We start from the raw sequence: 25,394 nt of genomic DNA, 5'->3' as shown, positions 1-25,394 counted from the left end.
ATATACTATCTAAAGTAAATTTTGCCTAAATTAATTTTAAAAAAGCATATAAGTATTGTGTCCCCAATTGGAAAGACTTTCTATATCAGAGAATAGATTAAGGTTTGAAGATGTGCTTTCTGTGACCCTAAAGTAAGGCTCCCAATCCTGTCTCCATTAATCCTGGGCTTGAATGAGATGTTTGCATTTTTTCAACTTTCAGCCAATAGTTTGACAGATGGTATTCTAAGTAAACATTTATATCAATGCTGCCTGGTGAACCACAGTTATAAAACTTGACATGTCCAAAATTGGACTTAGCCTTTCCTTCCAAAATCTTTTCCCTGTCCTGTATTTCTTATCTTAGTGAGCCCTATTTCCTGAGCAGAAACATCAGAGTCATCCAAAACCTCTCCTAGCTTTACCATCCTGCCATTCATTTGGGAAACGAGTTCTACAGAATCAACTTGATAACATCTCTTGAAATCTGTACCTTCTTCACCATCATTTTCTAGCTCCCACCTTCATCACTTCTGATAGGAACCTTCTGAACTACGTTAAGTGACTTCCTCAACCAGAGTTGGTTACTTCTTCTTTTGGGTCACCATTGTGCCCAGTAAATATCCCTACCAACACAAGTTTTTTCATATGTTTGTATTGTTTCTAGTACACTGTGAACTGATTCAGAGCAAGAATTACATTATACTAAAGTATAGCTCCATTATACTAGAGCAAAATATAATAACTCCAAATTTCTTTTCATTTCCATTTTCATGGATTATCTTTTTCTAACCCTCTATGTTCAGTCTGTGTGTTTCATTTCTTCTAAAGTGAATCTCTTGTAAGCAGCATATAGATGGGTCTTTTGTGTGTGTGTGTGTGTGTGTGTGTGTGTCTTTTTAGGGCCACACCCATGGCATATGGAGGTTACCAGGCTAGGGGTTGAATTGGAGCTGTAGCTGCTGGCCTGTGCCACAGCAACACCAGATCCAAGCCGTGACTGCTACCTACACCACAGATCATGGCAATGCTGGGTCCTTATCCCACTGAGCAAGGCAAGGGATTGAACCTGTGTCCTCATGGATGCTAGTCATATTCGTTCCTACTGAGCCAGAGACAGGAACGCTGGGTCTTTTTTTTTTAATCAATTCAGTCACTTTGTCTTTTAATTGGTAAATTTAATACATTTGCATTTAAATTAACTATTGATAGGTTTGTACCTACTGCAATTTTTTAATTGTTTTCTGGTTGTTTGTTGTAGTTTTTCCTCTGTTTCTTTCTTCTCTTTCTTTAGAAAGATAAAACTTTAGCTAGACTAACCAAGAAAAAAAGAGAGGACTCAAATAATTAAAATTAGAAATTAAAGAGAAGTTACAGCTGATATTACAGAAATACAAAAGTGATAAAGAGACTACAATTGATATTACAAAAATACAAAAGTGATAAGAGACAATTTTACATTAACAAATTGGACAACCTAGAAGATCTGAGTAAAATCCTAGACATATACAATCTTCCAAGACTGGATAAAGAGGAAATAGAAAATCTGAAAGATTAGTGAAGAGATTGAGGCAGTAATGAAAATTCTGCCAATAAACAAAAGCCCAGTACCAGACAACTTGACTGGCAAATTCTAAAAGCCTGCAAAGATTTAATATCTGTCCTTCTCAAATTCTCCCAAAAAAATCAAAAGTGAGGGAAACCTTCCAAACATATTTTATGAAGCCAGCATTACCCTGATACCAAAATTAGAAATGACACCACAAAAAAAAGAAAATTTCAGGCCAATATCCTTGATGAACAGAGATGCAAAACTCCTTAATAAACTGTTAGCAAACTGAATCCAAAAAAAGAATAATACATCATAGTCAAGGTGGTTCAACCTCTGCAAATTAGTCATTGTGATACATCATATTAACACAAAGGTGGCACAAAGACAGTTCAACATCTGCATGTGTGTCATTGCGATACATCACATTAACAAAATGAAGGATAAAATCAGATGATCATTTCAATTGACACAGAAAGCACTTTTGACAAAACTCAACATCTAACAAAGTGGGTATAGAGGGAATGTACCTCAAAATAATAAAGGCTATATTGCAATAATCCCACAGATTACATCATACACAATAGTGAAACGCTGAACAATTTTCCTCTAAAATTAGGAGCAGGACAAGGATGCCCCTTATTACCACTTCAATTCATCATAGAACTAGAAGTCCTAACCACAGCAATTAGGCAAGAAAAACAAACTGGAAAGGAAAAGGTTAAACTGTCACTGTTTGCAGATGACATGATGCTATGTATGGAAACCCTAAAAACTCCATAAAAAACCTGCTAGAATTAATAATATGAATTCAGTAGTCATAAGATACACTATCAGTATACAGAAATCTCTGTTGTTTATATGAACTAATAGCAAACTATCAGAAAGAGAAATAAAATAATTCCAAGTATAATTGCATCAAAATGAATAAAATACCTAGGAATAAATTTAATCAAGGAAGTGAAAGACCTGTGCATTGAAAACTGCATGTCATAGATGAAAAAAAGTTGAAGACACAAATAAATGAAAACATATATTTTGTTCATGGATTGGAAGAATTAATACTGTTAAAATGACCATCCTACCTGAAGCAATCTGCAGACTCAGTGCAATGCCTATCAAAATTATAATGGCATATTTCACAAGAACCAGAACAAATAATTCTAAAAATTTTATGGAACTGCAAATGGCCTCAAATAGCCAAAACAATTTTGGAAAAAGAAATACAAAGCTGGCGATACCATGGCCCCTGATTTCAGACTATATCACAGAGTTATAGTAACAAAAACAGTCTATTACTAGCACAGAACCAGACACACTGATCAGTGGAACAGAATTGAGAACCTAGGAATAAACACACATGTGGACAATAAATTTATGACAAAGGAGCAAAAACATACAATGGAGAAAAGATAGCCTCTTCAATGAGTGGAGCTGAGAAAACTGGACAGCCACATGCAAACGAGTAAAAGTAGACCAATGTCTTACACCATACACAAAAAAATTAACTCAAAATGGATTAAAGACATTAAATGTAAGACCTGAAACCATAAAATTCCTAGAAGAAAACATTGGCAGTAATTTCATTGACATTGGTCTTAGCAATGTTTTTGTGGATCTGACTCTAAAGCCAAAGGCAACAAAGGCACAAATAACAAAGACACTTTAATAAAGTGTGTTTTCTTCTCATGCATTTATTTCTATAGGATTGTTATTTTATACATTTCGTAGATTTATATTTTATTCAATGGGAATAATTCATTACTATCATTATTTATTTAGAAGATCAAATTATCCTAGATTTGGTCAGTGGGAGCCCTTCTGAGTGGCTTTCTATGCGTCTTTGATATGTTCCCATGATTCTTTCAGTACTTTTTTACTTTGAGGAATAACAGAATTCTGTAGACTTATCTGGCGCATTCTGTCTTCCATCCCTGGAGTCATCTCCACAGCTCTATTTCACTTAGTGGACAGTAGTGTTTAGAAACCAATATATAGGCATTACAGGTTTAGTTGCTTCTAGTATGTCATAGCTTCTAGGTTCTTCCAGTGGATGGAGCTTTGTAATACACTAATCCACAGACATGCACACATCTATGTTTATTTCTCTCTATATTTATCTGTCTACATGTCTATAGTATTAAACACCATGAGGTTATGCTAATATCTCCAATTGAAATTCTACTTGACGGGAGTCATTAAAATCTCTTTTTCTACATTTGTAACTCCCTTATTCTGACTTCCCTAAACACTCCTAACTTTAGAATAAAGATAGGATAGTTTTGTAATTGCTAACCCATAACACTGTGCAATAGCTTTTTAAAACAAGTTAAGAGCCTTCTTCCTTGTTGCTCTGCCTCCAGTATTTCTTGCCACAGTTTCTTACCTGAACGTAGCTATCAGACCAATTTTAAACTATAAGCATTGTTTTACTATGCAGGAGACAATGAAAGATAAAATGCAAAATATCCAAAAAAAAAAAAATCCAGGTCATTTTGATTGAGAAAAATATTTGAAAACAGTCAGTGCTTACTATGTTTATGAAAATTCTAATTTTGCTAGTCATTTAGGAACTGGATCATTGAAGATACTTGTTCTATATGCCTGTAATCAGTATTAAATCTGAATAATATTCTTTTTTTTTTTTTTTTTTTGTCTTTTTGCTATTTCTTAAGCTGCTCCCACGGCATATGGAGATTCCCTGGCTAGGGGTCTAATCGGAGCCGTAGCCACTGGCCTACGCCAGAGCCACAGCAACGCTGGATCCGAGCCGCGTCTGCAACCTACACCACAGCTCACGGCAATGCCAGATCGTTAACCCACTGAGCAAGGGCAGGGACTGAACCCTCAACCTCATGGTTCCTAGTTGGATTCGTTAACCACTGCGCCACGACGGGAACTCCCTGAATAATATTCTAATGTGAGAAAATTCTTAGCTCTCTATATTGACTGTAAATGAATATATCAAGATCTTGTGACCATTTAATGTATCTGTGTGCATGCACATTTTCATAGTGATGAGGAAGAAAACATAAGCTTAATATGTTTTAATGTACAAATACATCTTTTGATGTTAATTGGTATATTTGAAATAATTATTTAACTGAAGCTCCATTAGTTGTGAAGGAAGTCAATTCTTTATTAAATATTTACCCTGCTTTAAAAAATAGCCTCAAGGGGCAGAGCTGAGTGTTTCCCCAAACATGATATTCCTCTTTACTAATGCAGGCAAGAGAGTGAAACTACTAAGTTAGTGGCAGCTCTTACCAGATTTAGATGCTCCCTCATGCTCCTATAACATTACATACATCCTCTATTATCAAACATATCACAGGACCTTTGTAATTTATATATATGTATTATATACATATAAAATATATATACATATATATTTATATATCCTAAAACACCTTGATTATATTTTGTACTTTAATGCATAAACTGCCCTTCTTCATCACAAGCCTCAATAAGTATTTCTGGTTTTTGTTTTTTTTTTTTTGCCTTTTCTACAGCTGCTCCCATGGCATATGGAGGTTCCCAGGCTAGGGGTCTAATCGGAGCTGCAGCTGCTGGCCTATGCCGCAGCCACAGCAACGCCAGATCCTTAACCCACTGATCGAGGCTGGGATCAAACCCACAACCTCATGGTTCCTAGTCAGATTTGTTAACCACTGAGCCATGACAGGAACTCCGGCAATAAGTATTTCTGAAGGAGTGAAGACCCGGTGAGTAACTTCTGAAATGAGAGGCTTTCCCTTTCTCTAGGGTCTTTTTAACCCTTTCCTTTCCAGGCCCGGTAAAGGAAAAAAGGAGCATACATTTCTGAAGTGGGATCTTCAAGGCCACAGATGGAGTCTAAGGAAAAACATATATTGAGAAACCACTAGGTGTCAGATGACAATTCTATGTGTTTATTTATATTTTCAATCTCCCAACAACTCAGTGATGAATGAAATAGGAATATTACTTTGCAGATAAAAGTTTCATGGGAGATGGGTAACTTTCTGAGACAATGGGAGGAATCAAAATCCAAACTCTGGTTGGTCTGACTTAAAATCTTATTTTATTATGTGGCTGCCTACCAGGGTTTGGATGATATCAGAGCTATGCCAGGTAGGAACATCAAAAGAAAACAGAATAGAAAAGTTGGGTAATGTATGAAATTATGTTGAGGGGCATCACCAAACTAAGTGGACTTACCAAGTCAATATAGTGGTAAATACAAGCAGTTTGTTGTATTGGAGAGGAAGTGTGACACTTCCAGTGAGACGATAGGCTTTTAAGAAGTATGGGTTAATGGAGTAGATGGTATTTCAGATACCATCAAGACAAATGGACTCATTTTACAGATGAGGAAACCAATGTCTATAAAGAAGAAAGGATTTAGCTAAGGTCCCATAGCAAGTTGAGGAGGCACCCAGGACTAGAAACCAAGTCTTTGCAGTATATCTATTCGTACTATATTTAACTGCTTTCTTTTATCTTATTTTCTCTTAGCCCATCGTTCTCATTTGCTTCAATTCAACAACAAAACACTGAGAATCAGCTTTGTCACAAGCAACATACCAGGCACTGACGATCCAAAGGCGGCAGAACAGACTCTGAGGTTAGTAAAGCTTCTCTTTTTCTCTCTCTGTCTTTCTCTTGACAAATGGACAATGGATGGCCTCCTCTCCGAGTGCACACAAAGGTCAAAACATGCCTGTCCGTGACTATGGCCCTTTGTGTTTTGTGCTTCTCTTTACTGTGCTTATGTTCTAAGGCTCGACGACACATTCTGCAGTGCCCACTGATAAATAGTAGGCAGAGAATGGATGAGAATCATTACGAAGAGGGAGAAACTGTCCAGATGTTAGTAGCTCATAATGTTTTAATTTGGAGTAGTACTTTCCCCAACGCCATCACCAAAGGTTTGTCTTTGGTTTATTTGTGTTATCACAACAGTGACGATGGAGTTAAATGCAGCCTTTGAAAAGAGGATTTTTGCTTGTTTCATTTATATTCTACTGTTCTTTCATTAAACATTTCTAAATATCCACGGGGCTCAATTCTTACAAAAATAAATCAGATAAACCTGGGGTTCTTGCCAAGTCAAATATCTACAGTTTCTGGCAATTATGTAATTTCCAACTCTGCTGTAGTAACTATTGCTGATAAGTCAATCGTCATAAAGAGAAATGTTCCAGACCAATCTTTATTAGTGTGTCCTTCACTGATATATGCAAAGTCTTATTTTAAAAATAGAGTTCTAACTTTTTTCTGGTCCCTAGTGAATAGCTTCTCATCATAACAATTTATATCTGGATAATGTCATAGTAAAATATAAGAATGGTAAATTAAAACCCATGAAATTAGGTTCTGCTGTTATTAATAAAAACTGTTCTGGTTTTCACCATTTTGTTATGATGACACTGTCTCATAATGCAACTTTGCAGTAATGTATTTCTGGCATCGCCAGTTGATTTGGCCCAGACAAAAGCAATATTTAGAAAGTTACTCTGCGAAACTGCTCTGGGAAGAAAGAACTTGAGAATCATGTGCTAATTTAAATACCTTCTTAATGTTGAGGTGAAACACATTATTGATCAGGAAAGGCTTTTATGGAGAGAAACTGCTATTCTGTAAGTGGTCTAAAATAAAAATACTGAAAAAACCACCGGCATACTTTTTTTCCCCCCAGAGTAACGTATCTGTTTGGTGCAGCTATGCATTGTTTAATAACACTTGTATTAAACTAAAAGCATTATTTTCAAATCACAGTTTCTGCCTGTGCTTTGAGGGGAATCTCTAGAGAATGGTCCTCTGTAGCTACAGCTCACATGCTGTGAACTTGCTTTTATCGAAGTTCTTAGAGTTTGTGGACTATTTTTGCTCACATTATCTCATTCCTTTCCTACAATAGGCCTAGGAGGTAAGCAGGCTTTCATTCTGTGCTATAGATGAGGAAGCTGGCACTCAAACCAGGGCTTATGCACTGTTCTTTACAGTTCTTCTAGCAAATAGAAGCCCTGGGACCCAACCAGACTTTTTGCCTCTTGTCCACTGCTTGCCCCAACACTGTACCAAAGGAGGGAGGTGGTCCTTTCTTATGCACAGCAATAGAGTTTTACTCTCCTGATGAAGATACCCAGTTTTGTTTCTGTGAAGGGCAGGTAGCCTGATACAGTCGTCTTAGTTTAGATGCTGTCCTCTCACGAGACGGAGTGATAACCAAGATGAATTAGAAATCCCTTCCCACCTCACACTCCCGTGGATTCAGTGAGGAAGAAGCAGACTGGTGGATGCCTGTGTCAGTGGAGCATCCAGACTTTCAGGTTTTCTAACAGCAGGCTTGCTTTGCACACAGCTATCAGAAGCATTTTGCTGATGGAGAGGGTACATTTGAATTTTTGAAAGATTTTCAAATGCCTTTCATTGCCAGTATCAACTTAAAAAAGATTGAAAAAGAAATGGGAATGGGTGAGAGTTCCCATTTCAGCATAGTGGAAACGAATCCGACTAGTATCTATGAAGATGTGTGCAGTGGGTTAAGGATCCTGATGTTGTTGTGAGCTGTGGCTGTGGCTGAAGCTGGCAGCTGTAGCTCTGGTCCCGATTTGACCCTGACCCCTAGCCTGGGAACTTCCATGTGTTGTGGGTTCACCCTTAACAACAACAACAAAAAGGTATAGGAATAAAACTCTTTTCTAATGGCTAGGAGTTGTTTCTTTCAGGTCTCTACTTTTCTGTGTGTATTGTAGGCTGGCTGAATGGAAACATTCAGCCTAGATATGTAAGAAAAATTTAACTGAGAAGCAAGACTGGGTGAAAGGGATTAGAAGTAGGGTTCCACAGGCTTTTAAGTCAAGTGAGATATAACTAAACCATATAGTACTGTGAAGATGATGCTAAAAGAAATATTCTAATGACACATTAGGATAACATTGACTTTTCAGCAAAATGCAAAAAAAAAAAAAACTGAAAAATTTTGAAAGCAAATGACATTTAAGTTGAAAAGTTTAGAATACGGAAAGCATAATTTTGATTTCTCAGTTTGTAGCCAATCAGCACTGGATCAACTGTATAAATTTCTGACTGTTGGGCAATGGTGCATATCCTCACTTTGTGTATGTGGGACAGTGGCAGGTGAACAGGACAGTTGCAGGGTAAGTAAATGTGTGGTTCCAGGGTGATAAAATTGTAATTCATCAGCTTGAGTCCTGGGGCCAAGTTCGTGACTGAACAACAGGAGTTAACCCTGATGCTGTCTGCTTGTCAATTTCTCTACTAGGTTAAAACCTCCTTGCTGGGATGGGGGCCCTGTCTTGATGAATTTGTGGGAGAGGTTATTCAGGGAGGCACCTGGACCTGCCTTTGTGTGTCCCTTTGGCATGGTGGTCATCTGGTTAAAAGGTCAGACAGTGAACATGCTCTCTTTTGAGACCCTCTGCTGAATTCCTTCCTATTCCTGTTGATCTGGTTCTCAGACTTTAGCATTGCTGCTGATCTACCTTTTAAGCAACTTTGCCAAACAATGAGTTGATACCTATTAAGGTTCGTGGTCAGCACCTAATAAAGGAGCCAGAGAGCCACCCGGCTACCAAAGTCTTCTGGAGGTGAAGTCCTCACTAACTATGAGCCAGAGGGTTTGAATCCTGCATGTTTTGATCTGTGCCTTTATATATGTTTCATACAACAATGGAATAACAGCCGCAGAATAATAATACATCAGTCGTCCAAGTGCCCTTCTTGTCCTTGCCCAGCCTTCATTTCACTGTGACCACAATGTGAGATAAGCATCTCTGGAATAAGAAAAAGGAAGCCGGACAACTTCTTTGTTATTTCCTCCAGTGGGAACAGGTATTCCACTGGTGATCCCTGGCTTCCTGCCTTCTGTGCTTTGGAGAGGAACCGTAGCTGGTGCAGCCCCACCCTCCTGGAGCTGTCACAAGGTGCAGTGGGATGGCTGTGTGGCTCTCAGAGTCAGGGAAGGATTGATGGGCTCCCACGTATTTCCTTTAGAATTAGTTTGGAAATGAGGATACTTGGATTCCCTGCCACTCTTGTTCTATCTGGGACCATTCAGCAGGGATGGGGAGAGAGAGGGGTCTGCAAAGGCAGTTGTAGTGTGGCATAGACAGCAGGTTTTACAAGCTTGGGATCTTCTCAAGTGTTCTTTCCCAGAGTGTTTCCTTCTGAACTAGGAAGCTCTAGTTTTAGCTTGATTAACTGTTTTCCCATTAACTCAGTTGTTCTAGACTCTGCTGGAGTATATTCAGAGCAGAGAACAAGGCTTTCTGAAATGGTATCATAAACTGGGTTGCAAGATTGAGCAAATAAAAATTCAGGGTGGCCAATTAAATTTGTATTTCATATGAACAATAATTTCTTAGTGTAAGTATCTTCTAAATATTGCACATATTGCACAAATGTGAAATGTTCTTTCACATTTCCAAAGGACATGTTTAGAATAAAATTTTCTTTATAATAAATTCAAATTTGATTGAACATAGTATTTTATGTGGCAACTCTTGTCATGAGTAATGAAAAGATGATATGGCTGTTGTTCACAGAAACTGAGTTATTTGATTATTGATGAGTTTCACTAAAATCAGTAGATATATTAGATGTTTGTCCCTGTTTTTTAGTAAACTACATCAATAGGATAAAATATTTTCTATTTCATATTGTGGAAATTATAGGGATATCCATACAAATATGAATTTTAGTTTATTCTCTATGTGGTAATATGCTATACAGGTTTAGGTTTGTTTTTAACTCACTGTAAGAGTGACAACTGAATATAAAGTTCTTTTTTTACTTTATGAAATTACGGTACATAGGGACTCATGGATTGGATATGCTGGGATGACTGAAACAGATAATCATATCCTGATTTTATTAATAATATATGCTTCTTTAGAACATCTAAAAAGAACATAATAAAAATATACCTGTAATGTTTCTTATTTATTTTACATATTTGTGGAAATACACACACAAATTTTGGGATTTTGTTGTAATAAAATTTTGTTACCTTTTAAAAATTTACCATTATAACATGAGTATCTTTTTATTTCATTAAATGCATTTATAAAACATTTTAATAGAGACATACTATTCTTTTTCCTTATTGTTTTGATTTCTTTTTCTACTCGAATGTTAAAATGATATTGGTACATAAGTGCTAGTTTATCTCAATAATTATTTTCTTTGGATATATCCTGGAAATGCCAGAGAGACATCTCCTGGAGTTTTTTGCCCTCCCACCTCTATGCACTCCTTTCCACAGGGATTGGCACGACTTGTCTAATGGGTGAGTTTGGAAGAGGAAGTTTGGTTCAGCTCCTTCTGGATTCAGTTTCTTTCAAATGTGGCTGCTCACATAGAAGGTACCTCTGGATCTTCTCTCTGTCATGAAATCAGATTACCAGGGAACTCTGGCCAGCTGGGCATGCCTCCAGTTGTCCATTCTGCTTTTGGGTAAACTGAAGTTTGGGGGAAATATTAGAAAGTTCACCGTGATTATTCATCTAATACACATCCTCTTATCCATTTCTTTTAAGTAATACATCTGATGTTTGATCTCTCTGATAGCCACATCTAATTCTCCACTAGTCCCAAACTCAAGTTGGAGAGAAAAGTGTTATTAATTATTTTGAATTAAAATGTCAAATATAAGTCATTGGCTAGAAGTAATTGAGCCATAGGTAGAGGGACTTTGGTTTAGAGTAAAAAAAAAATTACTGGGAGAATGAGATTTTGAGTACCAATAAGCATTGATGCAAGGCATTACAGCTTTCTTTTCGTAGGCCCTGCAGTGCTTGGCCTTTAAACTTGGCACTTGGCATGGCACATGTTGTAATTCTTTTTTTTTTTTTTTTGAGATTTTGTTGTTGTTGTTGTTGCTATTTCTTGAGCCGCTCCCGTGGCATATGGAGGTTCCCAGGCTAGGGGTCCAATCGGAGCTGTAGCCACCGGCCTACGCCAGAGCCACAGCAACGCAGGATCCGAGCCACGTCTGCAACCTACACCACAGCTCACGGCAACACCGGATCGTTAACCCACTGAGCAAGGGCAGGGACCGAACCCGCAACCTCATGGTTCCTAATCGGATTCGTTAACCACTGCGCCACGACGGGAACTCCCACATGTTGTAATTCTATAGCTGGAATTATTATTTGGTGTGGGACATATAGACTCTGGTAAGCATGAATTGTGTGGTGCTCTGTGTGTCACCTTGATACAAAGGCATGATTTGGGTGAGATGGGAGTTAGGTTGCTAGAAAAAGGAGTCTTAGTTCCTTTTAAAGATAGTTTTAGAATCAGTATATAGACTGCTAAACTATTTGCCAAGGAAAGCACTTTTCTATCTACAGTTGAATTTTTTAGCATAGATAGCAGGCCAGGACTGCATACTTCAAAGATAGCTAAGTTTCATGAAGAGTAGACAGTAGCAGTGTGTGGGTTCTATCAGCTCTGTCTCAGTCTTGTGGAATTCCAGAGACAAAATATATTTTGCTTGTTCACTTCTCAAGTCTTTTCTGCTTCTCTTTAGTAGGCAATTTAACATCCCAACTCTGAAGCTTCATCCTAGATTTCTAGACATTTCAATGTCTAAGCTGTGAGGAAGAATTTCGTCTGTTTCAAATCTTCTTTCACAGGGCAGATCTAGTTTTTGGGAAAGTCTGAAGCTTAAGAGAAAAAAATATAAAATTTTTAATATGAAATTAGATGTAAAAGTAAACAATTTATTAAGGACAATGAAACAAAATCACAAAAAATTACTGGAGGCTTGGGAATCCAGAATTTTTTTTTTTTTTTTGAAATCTCTTTGCCAGTTTATCAGAAGTGCTTATCTAGAAATCCTTCCTGCTATGACCCTGCTCTCCCTTTCCTGCCAGAACATTCTGTGGCTCCCAGCACTCAGAATGGCAGGCCCTGATGTATAAGCTTTATTAAGCTTCATCTGTCTCTCTCTGCCTTCTTCAGAGCCTGTCCTTCCAGGCCCCATTAGTTATCCAAGAGCATTTACCTCTTCCAAAGGGATGAAAACATACCTCAGGAGGTGGTTCTCCTCAGTTAGAATTCTGGGATTCCTCTTGAACAGAGAGACTTAATCTGACAGAACAGAGGTGCTGTTAGAATTGTGTCCTTTCTCCATTCCTATGCTGAAATCCTAACCTCCAGCACCTCTGAATGAGAAGTAGGGCCTGTATTTGGCAATGGGCCCTTTAAAGAGGTAAGTAATGTAAAATGAGGTCATATGGGTGGGTCCTAACTCAATACGGCCGTTATCCTTATAAGGGGCAGAGATTAGGACCCAAGCAGACACATAAGGAAGACACAGGGAGAAGATGACCAGCTACTAACCAAGGACAGAGGCCTCAGAAGGAACCAACGCTGCCAACACCTTGATCTTAGACTATCAGCTTCCAGAACTATGAGAAAATGAATTTCCAAAGAGGATATGCCTAACCCATCCAGGAGTCAGGTGTGGGGAAGTGGAGGATGATCAGGTCTAGTAATAGCCTGTTTGGGGCCAGAAGACTGGGCCTCCCCACTCCCTTTGAGAGGTGACTGCTAACACACAGGCCTAAATTGTTGATCTTAGCTCTCCCAGCAATGTTTATTTGAACAGTTCAGCATGTCACTGAGTAGCAGGTGATTAAGCGTGAATTTGCAGAGAAGAGATCAGTAGGTGGCACAGTTAGGAAACAGCCACCACCTGGAGTCAGTGGTTACCCCTACCAGGAATGAGATCTGAAAAGGCAGCAGGAGGGATGGTTACAATGCACTTGCAACAGATTGGAATGCAAGTCAATCAAGTGTAAGATAGAGGAGAAGGCGCTGCCACTGGGAGCTGCTCACAGGGAACCAGCCCACTTCTCAGAGAGGACTCCTTAGGACACAGTGGCATTCTGTAGGCTACTGACACTCAGGATAACCCATTCTTCCCTTAGGCTTGCAATCCCGGAGGCAGTCCGTTTAACATGCCATCCTACTGGAACGTAGTGGCCCCTCCTTCTGTCTCTATCTCACTGTATCCGTTTGCTAGGGATGCTGTGCTTTCTCATCTTTCTATATAGTGCAGCTGAATAGACAGATACCAAGAAAATATTCACTGATTGCATGCAGAGATTTCTGAATGAAATAGGAGATTTCTGAGACACTGGAAGGAAGCTTCGCTTAGTAGAGAAGGCATGTTGGACGTATTGTCGCTGGACAGTCTTGGATTGTGCTCCACCATTTATGCCAGTAAGTGGGAAGGGCCACTTCTTTTAAACATTAGTTTTCTCCTTTGTTGAATGAGGCTAAAAGCAGCCTCTACTAGGACTTATTTAATTGATCATGATGACAGAGAGATAGAGCACAAAGTTACCATGAGAAGTATCTTGCCTGCCTGTTCCAGACCATTACTCTGGTCATGCATCAGATTTGTCTGAGGAGAGTTTAAATTTAGAAGTATCCAGGTCCAGTTCCAAGGTCTGACTCGTAAGCCTAGGGTGAACCCTGTTAATCTGCATTTTTATAAATTCCCTTCAGTGATGCGACTTTGCAAGCAAATTAGGGAACCTGGACTATCCTCATTGACTTCAGAATCATTCATAAATAATGGGCATTAGAGATCTCTGGTAGAGACTTAGAGTTTACACCCTTTCTCATTACCATAAAACTCTGTTAATCACAAATCGCCTCATGAGCTTTTATGTCTTATACACATGCTTGAGAGCTGCTATATGAAATGTTTCAAGTTTTAGTATAATTATATTTGATCACTTTTCCACACTTTCACCTCTATCAAACAAAATAAAATAGGTTGATCATTAGAAATAAAAACATATAGTTATGTTTTAAAAATAAGAAAAAAAATCCATAAGCTTATCACTAGTTTCAGTCTTAATTGTAGCAATTGTGTGACTATTTACATTTCAGTAATTCTGTTGGCTAAAATGTGAACCTCTTATTTACTTTTTTTAGTCTGTATTTCTTGTCTGGTAGACACAACTGTTTGTATAACTTGCTGATTCCTTAACTTAAACAAAATTCCTTGCCTGATTTCCATCCCTCTTGTCCTGATACTTCCCTTTAAAACAAAAGAACAGTGGTCTTCTAAGGAATGATGATTTTTTTGCCAGTTGTATCCCTTTTGGTGGATTTCCCCCAAGCTCTAGCAGTTATCCCTTCATAAATTTGAGGGCAGCGCCCCTTTTCCTCTTGCTCCACTGTCACCCATTCATGCCTCTGCCATCTATTTGCATTACCTATATGTTATGGATCGAACTGTGTTCTCCCCAAATTCATATGTGGAAGCCCTAGCCCCACCCTTGACTCTATTTGGAGAGGAATCCTTTAAAAGGGTAATTGAGATTAGATGAAGTCATAAAGATGGGGCCCTGATCTGAAAGGACTGGTTTCCTTGTAAAAAGAGGAAGAAATCCCAGGCCATGTACCATCTCTCTTTCTCTTTCTCCCCTCATCTGCACAGAGGAAAGACCATGTGAGGACAGAGAGACAAGGTAACCATTTCTAAGTGTGGGAGAGAGGCCTCACCAGAAGCCAACCCTGCTGGAACCTTAATCTTAGACTTCCAGCCTCCAAAACAGTGAGAAAATACACTTCTGTTGCTTTAGTCACCCAGCTTGTGGTATTTTGTTATGGCCACTCAGCCTGATTAATATGCTCTTTGTCACTGTGTGCTTAGAGGAACTGGCTTCCCTCTTTCCAGATCATCCTACGCAAGTAGCACAATCAGCACAGCTATTACAGAAGCTTTCTATTGCTGCATGCCAGTTTACCACAACCTTAGTGATTTAAAACAACGCCCATTTATTATCTCACAGTTTTTATAATTTCAGTAGTGTGGGCACAGGGTAACTAGGTTCCCTGCTCAAAGCCTTGCAAGCTGCAGTTAAGGTGCAGTTGGAATAGTAGTCTCATCTGAAATTAAGAGGGCTCTTCTAAGCATATGATTTTTGGCAGCATTCATTTTCATGCAGCTGTAGAATTCACCGTGGCTCTTTTAAACTCAGTAGAGAATCTCTGAAATTTACAGTCTTTTTTAAAGAGCTAATCCGATTAGGCCCATCCATTACAATCCTGTCTTGAGAGAGTCAGAGTCAACTGGTTAAGATTCTTAATTATCTGTAAAAATTCCCTTTGTCCATCATATGCAAAGGTCTTGTCCAAAATCAAGGTGAGGGAATTGCACATGGTGCCTATATACTAGGGGGTGAGAATCTTGAGGGCTGTCTTAGATTTCTACCTACCCTATGTCTGATTCCTTGCTTCCGATTCAGTACTAAAGGTTATGCACAATTGCTTTGATATGTAGTTTCTGTTGTAATCAAGCATAAAATGATATACAAATGAAAAGATGGCAATGTACATAATAAGCATTAGTGCTGTTGGAGTGGTGCAGGCACAAAACAGGTAATGTTACAATAATATAATAATTATTTATTGATCAAGTAAATAGTCCCTTCTCATTCTGCCAATGAATATGCTCTTATCTCTATATGCTTAGTCAATATTTAAAATAATCACACAATGATGAGGTATTTTCAGCATTATTATGGTTTTGATCAGTTAATAAACCCTGCCTATTAAATATTATAGAAATTTTGGTTTTGTTTTCTTCTGATGGGTTGGACAGAATTAATGGTAGCCCTGTATATGGAGTAAATGGAGCAGGAAGGCTTAGGGTCAAGTGGCCTTCTCAAGGATGCTAGTTCAAGGTGGCCAGAGGAATCATATAAAGAGAGCACTGTTGAGGGCAACCAAGGTTGAAGCTAGGAAAGTGGTGGTAAGTGACAGATTCAGCAGGTAAGGTAAGGATGAAAATGGGCAGCAAAGTTAGTAGACAGATGTTAGAAGGCAGTATGAAGTCAGCTGCAAGGAAGAGATCTGAGAGAGCGATTTAGAACTAAAACAGTGAACAGAATGGGAGGGCAGGCTCTCCTGTTTTACACTGTTCCTGGTGTAGGCATCAGGGGAAGTGTGGGATTGGCAACCTAAGGAATTGCACAGTATCTTATGCCCTAGGTGGAGCCTTTCTGTGGATTTATAGGATACCTCTATTCTGTGTACTTATAGTGCACAACTTAATGGGCCGTAAACAGATAATTTGTGGTAAATTCTGTTTAATTTAGAAACTAAAATGTTTTCCCATGGATTCAGTGTTACACGAAGCTTGATTAGATTTTCAAGGCAATCCAAGAACACTATTTAATGTCTATTTTACTAAGAATGTTATAGAAATGTTTAAATGGTTTTTTTGGAAATCAAAATATGTTATCTTTTCAGATTGCTTTATAAGAAATAGTTCTAATGTATGTATTATCAGTTTCTTAAGTCATGAGTAACTAAAATACTTCTGTAACTTACCACTATTTGCTTGAAATTATAATTTTTTGATTTCTTCATCTTGTGTGAATAAGTGCATTAATTTCCATTTAAACTTTGATTTGATATTAAAATTAGAACAACTTGTTCAAATCCTGTAGTTTTTATATTGAATAAATATTGCTAAATTTTCATTGAACAAGTTGGCTTAAATTTAGTTTTGGAAAGTCATCAAAATATTTTCCTTCCTCATTTATCACTTCAGATCCAAATTCATTTTCATTTTCTTCCTTGGTAAAGTTACTTCATTAGGCATCTCCTTGCTCAGCTTATATACATTAAATTTTTTTGTAGTAGTAACTCATTTTATATATTACACATTCTATGCTTTTATGTTCGGGAGCATAATATATATGTATTGTATACATTTGGTCCCATATTAAATTACTATGAGACTTCTTTCACTTTTATGGCTATGAAGAACCTTTTGAGGTTACCCTATAGTAATAGCCCGTTCAATCTACTAAAAAAATGAGAGCTATTCAGAAAAAGTGAATAATATGTCCAATATAGCACAAGTTAAAACTGAGATATAACCAGGATTCTGATGTCTTAACTCCCTATTCAGTGACTCTTTTTGATATACCATGCCACCTTGCCTGTAGCATTTGTTTTCATTTTAGATTCTGGGCTGGACTACTTTCCAAATAAGTATCTTATGTATAATTTTATGCAATTTCACAATTTAAAAAAGTCAACCAAATAATGCAAAGGGGTTAGCAGAATCTTTAGATTGAAAGAGGCATATGATCCTGTACTCCCTTCTCAAACTTTAATCACGTTGCTTTGTAGTAATGTTAAGAAGGATTAAATATTGAGCCTAAGGGCACTGAGACGTGAGTAGCATAGAACTTAGTTCTATAGCCTCCCCCTCTGCACAAATGGAAAAGATTCATGACCACATTGTTTAGCTGTTTAAACTCCTAGAAAAAAAAAAAGAAGAAGTATGATAATAAGATTTAGCCATGTTAACTTATAAAACGTGATACTTATGAAGTTTAAGGAACAAGAAAGTACAGAGTTGTAGATCTAGGTGCTTCTACATTTCAGAAATCACTCAGAGTTTAATCATTCATGAAACAAGAGTTTACTGAGTTTCTTTGGTTAGACAGGTGTTCCCCACCCTCCAGACACTTATTATTTGAGGTAAAAAGGAAAAATGACAGAGAGAAGGTGGGAGGGGAGAATCTGGGAGTAACCAGGCCCTCTGGAATGAGAGGCCAAGTCAGCACCACTAGAGTGGTCTCTCTTCCTCGTTACAGCTCCACACATCTGAGCTGATTGTTTCCATGCAGTTCTCCCTCTGCTGCACATTGTCCTTGTTGTTCCCCGATCATTCCCCTTCTCGCCAACCTTGTTCTAGCTCTGAAAACATTTATTCTAATTGTTCCTTGGAAGCACTTGAGGTACTGTGCTGAGAACCTTCATGTTTTCCAAGGAAAGTACTATAAAAATTGCACGTAAACAAGAATTATTGTTTTAGACAAGCTCTTCCAAGACAGATCATCCATGCTACTAGTTTCTGGCACAACCCTATCGCTAACCATCCATCTTATTCGTATTTGCAGCTAGAGCACTTTTCTTACCTCATGCTCTTCCTTTCCCTCCTCATTTTCTGACATTTCCAGTCCTTGCCAGGTTTTTTTTTTTCTAATTAAATTTTTTTTTTAATTTTTTATTAAAGGTTGCGAAGGTTACTACCTGGTCTGTGATGATGTCTTTAGACATCTGAGTAAGATTTGTATTAAATACCGAAGCTTAGTACTAGTATATTTGCTGGCCTTTTTTTTTTTTTTTTTTTTTCTTTTGTTTAGGGTCCCACCTGCCGCTCATGGAGGTTCCCAGGCTATGGGTTGATTCCGAGCTACAGCTGCCAGCCTACACCACAGCCACAACAACACAGAATCCAAGGCAAGTCTGTGACCTACACCACAGCTCATGGCAACGCCAGATCCCCAACCTACTGAGCAAAGCCAGGGATTGAACCCGTAACCTCATTGTTCCTAGTCAGATTCTTTTCCGCTGTGCCGTGATGGGAACTCCTGCCGGCCTTTTCTTAAAGATTTTGCTGTTAAGGCAACTGAACTCAGACGTAGAAAGGCTGGTTAAAGTGCTTAGTGCAATTATTGAACCTGCAAACACAATTAATCTTTAGTAAAACGCAATTTCTTTACAGAGGACATGGGGGATTGGGAAGAAAGGCTGGGAGATTTAGAGATCTGAGTTAAGTAGTGACTGTAGTTTTATGTTATTCCTCTGAGTTCATGGAGAAATAAGAATAATAGTCTACGTTTATATATGTATCTGGCACTCTGCTAAACAGTTTAACATGGATTATCCCATTTAATCGTATAATACCATGGTGAAATAGATATTGTATTCCTGATTCATGGATGTGGAGACTGAGGCTTATTGAGTTTAAAGCACCTTGCCTTGTCACATATCTACTATGTGTCAGAGTTGGGAATGAACCCAGGCCAGTCAGTTTTCAAGGCTTGATCTCCTAATCACTGTGTTAAACTTGGATTTTCCTTCATTGTTTTGGATCTTATCATTTTTTCTTCTAGTACGTTTGTTACCTTCCCCTCTCTCTTCATTCAAACCTTGGAAGACTTAGTGTACCTTTCAAACCTATATTCAGTAAAAAAGACCCTAATTTTATTCACAGGAATAAGCAGCCCAATATTAGCTTGACTTTGGATAGAACATTAGCCTCCGTGACTTCTAGAATGCCTTCAACTCCTGACAGTCTGTGATTTCTGAGTGAGATCTGGGTCTAGTTGCTGCTATACCCCTTATTGGCTACATAACCTCAACAAGAAACATTATGTCTCAGGGTCTCAATTTCCTTTTCTGAAAAATAAGAATAGATGGACATATCTCATGGTTGATATAGCATTAATGAAAGCATTGAGCACAGTGTCTATTCAAATGGTTAATAATAAGTGCCCCTAAAGATAATGTAATCCAAGAAGCCCAAAGATGTTAAATGGGTTTCCCCAAATTACTGCTGGTCGTAATTTCAAAGCTAGAACTTATTTTACCTGATCCAGGCCCAGTGTTTTTGCTACAAAATTCTAATAAACTCAGAATGAATGATGGGGCTTGAGGAAAAACTCTTTTAGCTATATTATAAAAAGAGACTTTTATATACACTTTATTTCTATTTCTATGTTAATAATTTTTTTTTTTTTGTCTTTTCTAGGGCCACAGCTTCGGCATATGGAGGGTCCCAGGCTAGGGTCTAATTGGAGCTGTAGCCGCTGGCCTACACCAGAGCCACAGCAACACTGGATCCAAGCCGCATCTGTGACCTACACCACAGCTCACGGCAACGCCAGATCCTTAAGCCACTGAGCGAGGCCAGGGATCGAACCCACAACCTCATGGTTCCTAGTCAGATTCATTAACCACTGACCCACAATGGGAACTCCATTAATAATTGTTTTTGCACTGAATATTATTTATTGTAAAGAACTATGGAGGAAATTAGACTATAGAATTTAGCAGACTGGAATTAAAGCACAGATCTGCTACTTATTAGGTACTTGACCTTGAAACTTAAAACTCTGTCTTTATCAGTAAAATGGGAATAGTGATTATAATTTTCTAATGGTTGAGAGGATTAAATGAGAGAGTACATGTGAGGCACTTAGTGGAGTACTTAGTTTATAGTCATCATTCATAAATGGCAATCCTTAATGGCAACAATATTAACATATAGTCAGTGGAAACAATTTCAGTCACCACTACAACCACAGTAAGTGAACCCATGGCACTGGGACCAAAAACGCCTGATTTCTAGTGAAAATCAGTAAATGCGAGGATCAGATAAACCCAGTATGTTATAGTTAGCCAAGATGTCTTTTGACTATAGCCTGCTCGCACCACTGATTTAGGAGACTCTTCTGAAGCACTCAGATGGTAATTGGTAGTGAACTAGTCCATAAAGTTCTAGTGTATGGGCTTTTACTGATTATAAACAGAAAATGTGCTTACTACCCCCAGAAAGCCGTTTATATTTCCCTTGCCTTTGGGAAAGTAAATTGTACTATTAGTTATGGATAATGGAGATTTCAAGGAATAGATGGATAGCAATAATGACAATAATCTAAATGTTCAGTTAAACCTAAAAGTAGATATAATCCTTGTTTGTTAATTCTTCTATTTTAAGGGCTCTAATGGTATCAAGTATAGGTGAATACACACACACACACACACACACACACACACACACACGTATGCAAGAGTGTCCATTGTTTCTAAGAAAGACTCTGGTTGAATGAGCTGGTTTTGTAGAATGATAAATGCCATTTAGAGTAATGTCTTTTTTTCTATCTTTTGCTTGAATAATAAAATACGGTACTACATTTTTTCGCATGCTAAGAATCCCTTGAATCATAAAATTGTTGGAAAAATATTAAATAATCCATTTTTATTGAATTTGAGGCAAATGATACCTGGTACTCTAGACATGTAGGCTAAACTATTTCAAATTGGAATGGTTCTTAAAATAATCAACTCCACAGTTCATCTTATACCAAAGAAAATCCAGTATATTCTGGGTTAGATTTCATACAAATAGCAGCCTCCTGATATCTGTTTGCAAATGTTCTCTTTCTGTTTATATATATTAACTGTGTTAATAAGAAATTAGGATTATTATTACCAAATGGTAGTTTGATTATTTTAGCCCAGTGATAATGAAATCTAGAAGGAAGAAGAAGTTTGGTCAGTGCAAATTTTGTAAATTAATTCAATGTGGAACCTTGGAACCAGTTCCCAGAGTCTAAGTTGATTAGACACTGTAACAATACATTGTTCAAGTATAATAATGGCTATGTAGAACTTGGCATGGATTTGACCATTTATTATTGCTATGGTTGACAATATTTTAAAGGAATCCCTAAATACATACTAATGATATCATTTTTTTCATCCTCGAGTCATTAAAGCTACAAGTTCAGGAAAAATCTAAAGATACATAGAGATAAGAGAGTAGAAGAGAGATAGAAGCAGAGATAATGCAAGAGAGAGAGAGTGGAGGGAGAGGAAGAGAAGGATGCAGGAGAGGAGGTGGTAAGAGAGAGATGAATGAAATGACATTTGACCAGCAGCCAGAGTAGCTGTTTCTCACTTTCACTTTTATCCTGTAATCCAAAACTGAGAGAAAATATCATTTTACACCTGCGTCTCAGATAGGGAAGGGCTCTAAATTAGCTGCTTCTAAAGAAGACTTGCCTATCCTGAGAAATGTCTTAGGCTCTTATGAAGAATCTGTGTATCTCTTCATCTTTCAGCACACATTTATCATGTCTGTTTTCCTGTCCTGAACAACGCTGTCCCTTCTTGCCTGTTGTGTCTTAACTGTTTTCATTGCTGTATAAACATTTCATGATTTGAAATACTTCCATTTGCAATCATGTCATCTTTAAGAAATTTGAACATGCTAAGAGTACACGTTATCTTCAGTTGTGATGAGTTGATTCATTACAGAATACTAGTTAGCCAAAGATAAAAGTAATTTTTATGCTATTAATCATGTTTCCTGCAAACTCTATAGTAGTTGTCAAAAAAGGAAAATTGTATAAACTTTTCCTCCGCTAACATCATCTTAATTTTTGAAGAATGTTTCATGCTTCTTCAAGGAAGGAGTGGTATAATATAAGAACAATGTAGATCTATTAGTGGGTAGTTTTTAAAAAGGAAGTAGAGGAGTTCTCTTGTGGCTTAGTGGGGAAAGGATCTGGCATTGTTACTGCTATGTCTTTGGTTACAGCTGTGCTGAAGGTTTGATCGCTGGCCCAAGAACTTCTGCATGCCCTAGGCATGGAAAAAAAGGAGAGGGGGGTAGATTTTACATATGTAACTCAAAGGGAGATCATTTACCATTAGTATGGAGATCTATATAAGATATGAGTATTTTGGGATGAGAAAATAATCTACTTAGCCTTGTGTCTTGTCTTATATCAATAATAAGCTTGGAATCAGGGAGAAAACTCTGTGTGGGTTGGAAGCTGAGAGCTAAAATACAGCCAGGATTTGAGCCTTATACTTATTGCCTTTACCTCAATCTTGCACAACTTAATGATGTTTAGTTATCTTCTGTGAAGTAGGAAAATGAATCACATTTTAGTTATCTTCTGTGAAGTAGGAAAATGAATCACATTTATTCACTAACCATTTATAGGAGGTCCACTGTGAGTCACAGATTGTGTTAGGCATTGAAGATATAAGTATAAAAAAATAAATTCACACCCTTAAAGAACACAGATGATACATGAAGATAAACAGGGTTCTCAACATGGTAACCGCAAAAGGCAGCCTTGGGGCCCAGTCCACACTTCTTCTCCTAGCCGAGTGACTCTTGACAAAGTACAATGTCTTTTCAGAGCCTGTTTCCTCAGCTAAAAATTGATACATGTGTAAATAGATGCCACTTTTTTATACATTCATTTATTGATAGACATTTAGGTTGCTACCATATCTTAGTTATTGTAAATAATACTGCAGTGAACACAGGGTTGAATATATTTTTTTGAATTAGTGTTTTTGTTGTCTTCAGAAAGATACCCCAAATTAAAATTGCTGGATTGCACAATAGTTATGTCATTACTTTCCTGAGGACCCTTCATGCTGTTTTCCATGGTGGCTAAATGTGTTACTGCCAACAACAGTGCACAAGGGTTACCTTTTCTCTATATACTCATTGACACATGTTATTTGTTGTTATTGTGAAAATAGCCATTCTGACAGGTTTTATGTCTCATTATGATTTTGAGTTGCATTTTCCTGGCAATTAGTGATGTTCATCTTTTCATGTGTCTGTTGGCCATCTGTATGTTATCTTTGGAAAAATATCTATTCAGGTGTCCTGCCTACTTTTTAATTGTGTTGTTTCTTGATGTTAAGTTTTATGAGTTCTTTGTATATTTGGAATATTAACTCCTCGTTAGATGTATCATTTGCAAATATCTTCTTGCATTCAGTAGGCAGCATTTTTGTTTTGTTGATAGTTTCCTTTGCTCTGAGAAAGCTTTTTAGTTTGTTGTAGTTCCATTTATTTATTTTTGCTTTTGTTTTCCTTGTCTGAGGAGATGTGTCCAAAAAAAATTATTGCTAAGACTGATTCAAAGAGTATATTGCCTGTGTTTTCTTTAAGATGTCTTATGATTTCAGGTCTTACGTTTAAGTGTTAATCCATTTTAAGTTTATGTTTTATATATGGGAATGTAGTTCAGTTTGATCCTTGTGCCTGTAGATGTCCAGTTTTCTCAACACCATTTACTGAAAAGGCTTTCTTTTCCCCATTGTATATTATTGCCTCTTTTATTGTAGATTAATTGCCCATAGACATATGGGCTCATTTCTGGGCTGTCTATTCTATTCTATTGATCTATATGTCTTTTTTTTTTTTTTTTGGCCAGTACCATACTATTTTTGGTAACTGTAGCTTTCTAGAAGAGTTTGAAGTCAGGGAGCATGAAACCTCTAGTTTTGTTCTTTCTTAAAATTGTTTTGATTGTTCAATGTCTTTTGTGTTTTGATACAAATTTAAAAGTTGTTTGTTACAGTTCTATGAAAAATGCAGTTAGTATTTTGATAGGAATTACACTGAATTTGTAGATTGCCTTGAGGAATGTGGTCAATATTAATTCTTCCAATCCATTAACACAGTATATATTTCTATTTGTTTGTATAATCTTCTATAGCTTTCATCAATGTTTTACATAGTTTCCAAGTACCAGTTCTTTACCTCCTTGGTTAGATTTATTCCTAAGTATTTTTTTTTCTTTTTGATGCAATTATAAATGGGATTTTTTTCCCCTCAATTTCTCTTTCTGGTACATTTTTTTTTTTGTGTGTGTAGAAATACAATATATATCTGTTTATTAATTTTGCATCCCGCCACTTAACTGAATTTATTTATTAGTTCTAATAGTTTTTGTGGCATTTTAAGAGTTTTTTTTATATAGTATGACAGTTTTGCTTTTTCCTTTCCTATTGGATTTCTTTTGTTTCTTTTTCTTATCTGATTATCATGCCTAGGATTTCCAATACTGTGTTGAATAAATGTGGCAATAATGGACATTCTATCTTGTTCTTGATCTTAGAGCAAACACTTTCAGTTTTTCACCATTGAATACGATATGAGTTGGGGACTTTTCATATATGGTCTTTATTATGTTGAGGTATGTTCCCTCTATACCCATTTTGTCAAGTGTCTTGTTTTTCTTTTTAGGGCCACACCTATGACATATGGAAGTTCCCAGGCTAGGGGGTCAAATAAGAGCTGCAGCTTCTGGCCTATGCCACAGCCACAACAACTTGGGATCTGAGCTACATCTGTGACCTACACCATAGCTCAAGGCAACACTGGATCCTTATCCCACTGAGGGAGGCCAGGGATCGAATCTGCATCCTCATGGACAGTAGTCAAGTTCTTAACCGGCTGAGCCATGATGGGAACTCCTGATGAAAG

General features: G+C 37.4%; 1 long non-coding RNA gene across 5 annotated transcripts in view; it reads left to right on the top strand.

The window, feature by feature from the left end:
• LOC106509892 overlaps positions 1 to 25,394 on the top strand; it is a 479,383-nt gene that overhangs the window by 34,588 nt on the left and 419,401 nt on the right. For 4 of the 5 annotated variants that reach the window (XR_002342970.1, XR_002342969.1, XR_002342971.1 and 1 more), the window contains exon 3: positions 6,026 to 6,134. This is a non-coding gene — a long non-coding RNA (uncharacterized LOC106509892). Of the gene's footprint in view, positions 1 to 6,025; positions 6,135 to 10,799; positions 11,394 to 25,394 lie in introns of those variants that run through there. The other variant, XR_002342973.1, reaches the window with a different exon arrangement.

Source organism: Sus scrofa, chromosome 3, assembly GCF_000003025.6.
Source record: "Sus scrofa isolate TJ Tabasco breed Duroc chromosome 3, Sscrofa11.1, whole genome shotgun sequence".
NCBI lineage: Eukaryota > Metazoa > Chordata > Mammalia > Artiodactyla > Suidae > Sus > Sus scrofa.
Note: the sequence above shows the minus strand (reverse complement) of the source record. Positions and strands in the feature narration are given on the sequence as shown.